Source organism: Amborella trichopoda, chromosome 9 (genome assembly GCF_054954075.1).
Source record: "Amborella trichopoda isolate Santa Cruz 75 chromosome 9, AtrichopodaSantaCruz75HAP2 v2.0, whole genome shotgun sequence".
Taxonomy (NCBI): Eukaryota; Viridiplantae; Streptophyta; class Magnoliopsida; order Amborellales; family Amborellaceae; genus Amborella; species Amborella trichopoda.
Genome location: NC_142344.1, coordinates 50,459,456 through 50,467,083, shown reverse-complemented (window position 1 = coordinate 50,467,083; position 7,628 = coordinate 50,459,456). Strand labels below are relative to the sequence as shown.

General features: G+C 32.6%; 1 pseudogene; it reads right to left on the bottom strand.

Annotated features, from left to right (window-relative positions):
• Positions 1 to 3,588: 3,588 nt before the first annotated feature.
• Positions 3,589 to 4,251, bottom strand: LOC148780618 (dirigent protein 22 pseudogene; annotated as a pseudogene).
• Positions 4,252 to 7,628: the final 3,377 nt, after the last annotated feature.

Here is a 7,628-nt window from a genome sequence, read left to right as displayed (position 1 = left end):
TTTTCTTTTTTAACCTTTTTCATCTAATGATAAGAAGCCCATCTAAAAAAATTTAAAAAAGAAAGAAAAAGTTTATTGCAATTAATGCAATAGTAAGATGGCCGGTGGGCCTCATATGTGGTCCTTGGGGGTTTCCTCTTTATAAATCAAGTTTTATAGAGAGAGAAAATTAGTTCAATGGAAAAATAGAGAGTGAAGGGTGAGGCTATTTAGGGAAATGTATATCATGAGACTATTTATTTTGGGATTGTATACAATGAGGTCATTTATCTTTGAGGTCATTTATCTTTGATACAAGGTGATCATAATTACTTACAACCATTCGACGTGAAATTTGATAGTTTGGGTGTGTCACAGAGTTGGACAAATTTCTTTTGAAGTTTGAGCTTGGCCAATGGAATAAATACAACCACCCAATTTCACCTCCAATGGTTAAGATTAATTGTGACTGCCTTGTATCAAAAGTAAATGGTTTCATTCTATACTTTTCCATTTATTTTTTCTACGAAGAGGTCACATTCATCATTGACATTTAGATTTTAAATTGGGTTGTTGAGGATGTGTCATTATTTAAACACAAAGCTCAAAATAAACTTTATTGAATGTTGTGACGCAATTTCATTCACATCTAATGGTTAAAAATGATTATCACCTCTTTATATAAAAAATAAATGGTCTCATAGTATACAATACTTTTTTTTAATCCTCAAATAGGTGTTCTAAATAGATAAATATCCTGTACTGTGGCTTGTGAGAGAAAAATTGTAAAACCTTGTCTTCTCCATACTTGCATGGTGTTTTTTGTATGGGTGAGGTTGATTGCTTAGAGCGGTGTCGAGAAATATGGTTTCAATATTGGAAATCTTTGTGATAGCCGTAAAATATGTTTTAATAGTTAATTATAAAATCTTAAAAAATAGTTTAGAACGACGGATCTATAAAAACTTGAAAATCTTGAAAATTGATGATAATAAAATACTTAAAAAAATACACTATTTTCAAAACTTGAAATCCAAATTTTTCTCATGTCATGCATCTTGATGTCAAGATGATAAATTTGAGGATATTTGGGCGTCAAAACAACGTCTTCTAGTGAAATTTTCGAGGTAGACTTTTATTTGATTGTTTTGAGCATGGGCTCTATATAAAATTTTCCCTTTTCATATTAATGGAAGAGAAATTTGTAGCCCTGTAGACGCAAGCAATTGCCAAACCACATAAATCTTGGTAATTTGTTTCTTTTAATTTTCTACACTATTTTTCTTTCTCTTTATTTGACCATACCTAGGTTTTTATCCTCTATAATAGACAAGGTTCCTGAATTGTCACTAGATAGTTTTCCCATATCTTAATAGAAAGCATATGATGGTCACAAGAAGCCATTTAGATCATTATATAGACCCTTGTGCTTGGCACTTTTGCTGTCTTCAAATTCGATTCTTATTGCTTAACTACCCATTAAAAAAAAAAAATTTAAATATATAAATAAATAATAATGCTATAAAGTCATTAGAGTCCCATGTGATCAATTTTGTAGTCTTGACCTTTTCTTTCTTTGATAACCACCTATTAAGTTATGGAAATATATAATATGAGCTGTTATTTTATTCATTGTCTGTGGCGACATTATTCTTTTTGGTACCACATGTATACAGATGGTGGAAACCTTCACATTAGAGTATAACATGGAAGGTAGAGACATATTAAGAAATGTATGTCCAGTTCGGAAAATTAATTGCAATATATACACAATTTATAAAAGAAATAAAAAGATAAGTCAGGGGAAGAATTTAATGCGGATCGTGGGTTCCACAAAGTCCACCCCCTTATTTTTTATGGAGTCAGAATATGATATTTTTTTTTCAAGTCACTCTAATGTTAGTAGATCTTTCATTTTAGGAAATGGTTAGCATGCGGCCAAGCCCACACAGATATAGAAATGCGGGATTGGCAATAAATATATTTTTTAATCATAATTTGATCCTAATTTTAAAATATATATAATCTTTAACATGGAGATCATGAATATGGAAAAATAAATAAATTTTGAAAAATAAAAATAATAATTATATTAAAAATATTTGGATCACTAGTTACAATTATTTTTAAATAGACCACCTATTTGCATCCATCTTTAAGATAGCTACTTTATATCTGTGGACCGCATATTGTTAAAATGTGGTCCAACCCGCATGAAATAATTGTTCATCATTTTATATCAAAAAAAGTTAGTATAGGTCTTATGAACTATGAAAAAAACAAAATAAAAAAATCAAGTTTGGAATGCACTATCTTAAGGTACATGAAATATATTTATTTTTGTTTATTAAGATTCAATCATGGTGGTCAAGTTCAAAGTCGTGCAATATTTTAATCCCAATAAATCTTTAAAATGGGTTTAGGAAAGGATTGTATCCGAATAAATGCGCGACCAAATAGTATTTTTAATTTCAAATATAGGCGACGTAACCTCCTCAACTTAATGACCAATTCGAGAAAAGGGAACTTAAAAGAAATTCTTACCCTATGCATGTGTGTAAAAAGTAATTCTTAAGATGATGGAATAAGAGAAAGTTGGTCAGATCTCAATAACCCTAAATCATGTCATCTTTTTGTTTTAAAAAAAAAAAGATTGATTTATGTACGGACTCTAAAATTTTAAGTAAAATACAAAATATTTTTTTTATTGGCGTAAATTACAAAGAAGGTTGATCAACATACTTTTTAAATTTTTTCAAAATTACCCCTTGATCAATACAAATTTTACTTTATTTTTTATTTTTTATTTTTTTCGTTAGTAGGATAGTGCCCCAAGCTTTAAGTTATTGCCCTACTAATAAAAAAGCTAAAAGAAAAAATAAAACTTTGGGTTGACCGGGCAATTTTGAAAAAATAAAAAAAAGATAGATTGACCGACCTTCTTTGTAATTTCCTCACATTTCGCGCTTCACCTAAATTTTAAGATCAGTACGTTAATCACTCAAGAAAAAAAACCCTATCTAATGATTAGAAAGTGGATTCTAAAATCTCAATTTGAGAAGATACTCTTAATTAGTCTCTTAGGCAATGTAGAAGAAATACAACTTGCTCTGCCGAGCATTTAACAAGGATTGTTAGTAGGGAGTGTATAATGAGGCCATTTTTCATTAATACAAATGTCACAATTATTTATAACCATCCCATACGAAATATGAGAGTTTGGATGTGTCACAAAATTCAAAAATATTTCTTTCAAACTTTGAGTTTGATTAATGGAATAAATGCGGGAGCCTAATTTCACATCCAAGATTAACATAGACTGCCTCATTGTATATTTTTCTATCTTTTTTTTGTGAGATTAAAGGAATGGAGACACAATGGTCCTTATTACTTGTTTTCTTTAACAAATGGCATCGATTCCCATTCCAAAAGCTTGAGCTCATGGTGGGGAGAATCACACAAAATCATGGTGGGAAAATCATTTATCGTGGGAATCACAAATCACAAAATGGTTAAAATCTCAAACAGAGCCAAGCTAGAAATGGATGACTGTGACATCGCATTTCGACGAAGCATACAAACATGAAAATCAAATTACTGTTTGTGGGAGTAAAGAATCACAAAATGGTTGAAGTGGAAATCAAAAGTCACAATGGTTGACAACTCAGAACAGAGCCAAGCTAGTAATGGATGATTGTGACATCGCATTCGACCACAAAGCTCCTGGTGACCGTGTTCGCAGAGTACGTCTTAGCGAGGAGAAAGCCACGAGCAAGACGAAAGGCTCCACTCCCTCCCACAATGGACATCTCCCTTACATTCTCCATAGTGGGATTCCTCCCAATCATAGTGAGCGTGCTTCCGTTGAACTCTCCGGTCGTTAACAGAAAGTTGAGTCCCATGAAAAGGCTGAATTCAATCTGAGATGCCGAGGCGTAAATTCCCTGCATTCTCCCTATTACCTTAGAAGTTATGGCAGGGCCCTGAGTCAGGGGGTCATCTACTACACTCAACATACCGAAGAATGTCGAAGAGGTTATGGTGGTGTTAGCCATGGCCACAATCAAAGCCGTCGCGTTCTTAGTACAGCTCGCTATGTCGTGGAAGTAGAAGTGGAGATAACTCACCTTCTCTTTCCCTAGGCCTAAGCTCTTCTTCCAGTCCGCACCTGCCTTGCAGGCGACAATGGAGGAAAAGAGAAGCATGAGCTAGACCACCAGCCCTCTCATTTTTCTTTTTCTTCTTCCTGGGTTGGAGCCCAAAACCTCAATGTTGCAGCCCAAAACCCTTGGCAAGAGAACATTGGCAACATAAGATAAAATGAAAAGCATTACAAAATTTGGGGGAGAGCATGCCAAATTTAACATTTAAGTTTTTAGTAATTTACGTACGGACAGAAAACAAAAATGAAATGGGAAAATTTTGGGCAAAAATTACGTAAAAGGTCAATCAAACAATTTTTTTCAATTTTTTCCTAAATTGGCCCGAATCCAAAGATGGCATCTTCTGACCGCTTTTTAATTCTTATTTTTTTAGTTTATTTCTGGTAGCAGTAGCATAGTGCCCTGTTCAAAAGCAGTCCGAAATTGGCATCCTCAGACCACCTTATTTCTTTCAAAACAAATGAGCTAACGCCGTTTGAGGATGCCAACCACGGACTGCCCTAAAGAGTATCAGAGAAGGCAATCCAAGAAAGGGCACCTCATACCGACTCCGAATGCTTAACAAAGTCATTCTTTTCTGTTTGAGGATGCCAATCTCGAACCTCTTTGAAGATCACCGCATAAGGTGGTCCGATGATGCTGCATTGGATCGACTACGCAGTGCCCCAAACATTAGGGCAAAGCCCTACTATCAAAAAAACATAAAAAAAAAAGGTTAAAATGTTGTTCGAGGATGATATCCTCAGACTGAAGGGAAATTTTGAAAAAATAAAAAACTCCAGGTTGATCGACCTTCCGTGTAATTTTAACTCAAATTGACTCATTTTATATTTTAGTATTCTTTTGATATCGATAGATACTTCACTCTAACCTTTTTATTAGAAAATATTTGGTGGTTTTCCAATACCATCGTCAATTAATGCTCAACCACCCATATAGGTCGAGCATGTTTGGGGGGTGTTTTGGATCCAACTATTTATAGATCATCTTTCTTTTTTTTTTTTCTTTTTTTTTTTTGAATGATAAAGTGAATTCATCAAGTACTATCAAAGGTGCACAAGGAAAGAAAGGAATAGAGAAGAAGTAAGAGAAAAGAAGAGAAAAGCAGGGTTGGAAAAGAGGGAGAGAGAGAGAGAACTCCCTTCAATAGTGACTATGGCTGAGCTTGTTCAGGTTTAGATACACCAATATTTATCTCCCAAAGATCAACTTCATTGGCAGTAACATGAGTGCAAATGCACAAAATAAGATAAAAGGACATTGCCCAAAGTGTCCCCTTAATAATCCGCTTTATCTCAGCGGAAAGAATATCACCAAAGATTCAGAGTCACCTCTTGAATTCCCATCAAAATTCAATCTGTATTTGTCTTGGTAAGGTGGAATCCAATTAGAATATCTAAGAACTCCATTTATGTTTGGAAAAAGTTTATATAAGGGTGAGACCCTAAACAATTAAATTAAGGTGCATCTCAAAATTCATTAGATTGTTTTGATGCCCAAAAATTAATCATCTCGACCTCGAGATATATAGACATGAGAAAAAATATATTTCTAAGTCTTGGAAACAATGCATTTTGTAATGTATTTTCTGGACTGTCAATTTTCAAGTTTTCATAGATTTGCTCGATATAAACTATTTTTTCAGTTTTAAATATTCTAATCAAAATAAGGGATTGTATACGAAGAGACCATTTACCTTTTACACAGGAATACCACAATTATTTATAACCATCCAATGTGAAATTTGATAGCTTGGGTGTGTCATAAAGTTCGAGAAGATTTCTTTTGAAATTTGAGCTTGAACAATGAAATAAATGTAGCCACCCAATTTCACATCCAATGGTCAAGATTAATTGGGGTCACCTTGTATCAAAGGTAAATGGTCTCATTATATATATTTTTTCAAAATTTAAGCCATCACAAAGTTTTTACAACACCGTTCAACCATTTGAAAATACATCTTACTTTGATTGTTTAGTGCCTTGGCCTTATACAAACAACACCCTTTATGTTTTGAGATCATGTTGACCTGTGAAAAAATAATTTGGCGCAAAAAAAACAAAAAAAAAGAACAACTCCAAATCGAACTGCCCCCATATATGATTGTGCTTCGACCATTTGATGTAGGGTTTTAAGGACTCCAAATTTTCTCTTGTAAAATATTTATATGCTAAACGCGGATAATATTGGGATTTTCATGTAAAAGAAATCCCCCTGTAAGTTAATAATTTGCGCTCAAGATCATGTGATAGGTGGTCTCGAGTGACGACTTTCTCAGCTACCTAATTTATATAATTAGCAAATCAACCCCTAATTTTTACAAATCAGCAAGTCAATTGTTTTATATCTCACATGCATGTGCATGAGAGAGAGAGAGTGTACTCACAAGAGAGAGAGTGAATAAGCAAGAGAGAGAAATCTACACACCCATATTATAGGATACCTAAATTTGAGAGAGGGAGAGCGAGATCAACCATCTTTTCATATCTTAATAAGAGATTTTCATATCCATCCTTAACTTAATATTGTTTTAATATCTTAATTAGGGAGGCGAGAGTAAGATTTCTAGATCCTCCTTATCTAACATTGTTTCTTCTTCATTGTTTTTAAAACCTCCTAAAGTTAGATCGGTGTATTTTATTTATTTATTTTTTATCACACATTTTTCTAAAAGTTGTGCATGCAAGTCATCCCTAATTTTTCCCTTTATTTTTCGTTTCAATCCTCCTAAAATGGGTATATATCCCCAATTCAATCCCTACTGTGGGTAACTAATAACAAGAGAGAGAGAAAGTGCCGACAATTTAAAATTTGATAAATATGAAAATTTAGCCTATTTGATTAATATATAATAGCAATAAATTAGGGTGTGGTTTCTATAAGGTTGCACCTTAAATAATCCAATTAAGGTGCACCTCCAAATTTTAGTATAACATATAATTTTGGTGTAAATTTTTTTTAGGATTATTTGAAAATCTATTTTCATTTCTAATTATAAAATTTTATACTCCAAAAATGGATAAAATCAAATAGAGCTATAAAAATATGTAAATCTTGAAAATAGACGGTCTAGAGAATGTGTTGCAAGATGCGCCTTTTTTGAGACTCAAAATCTTTTTTTTTTTTTCATATTCATAGATCTCTATGTCGAGATGATTAATTAGAGGATTTTTTGATATTAAAACAACCTTTTCTGGTAGATTTTGAAGTGCAACTCTATTTCTAAATTTTGATGATGCAAACATATATAAACTTTTTCCATAAAATTATCGTGCCTTAGTATATAATGGGTGCGCTTTCTATAAGGTTGCAACCTTAAACAATCCAATTATGGCGCATCTCCAAATTTTATCATAACTAGTAATTTTGTTTTAAAAAATTCTTAGGATTATCTTAAAATCTATTTTCATATCTAATTAGAAAATTTGAAACTCCAAAAATAATTAAAATCAAGGAGTTCTATAAGCTTATAAAAATCTTGAAAAT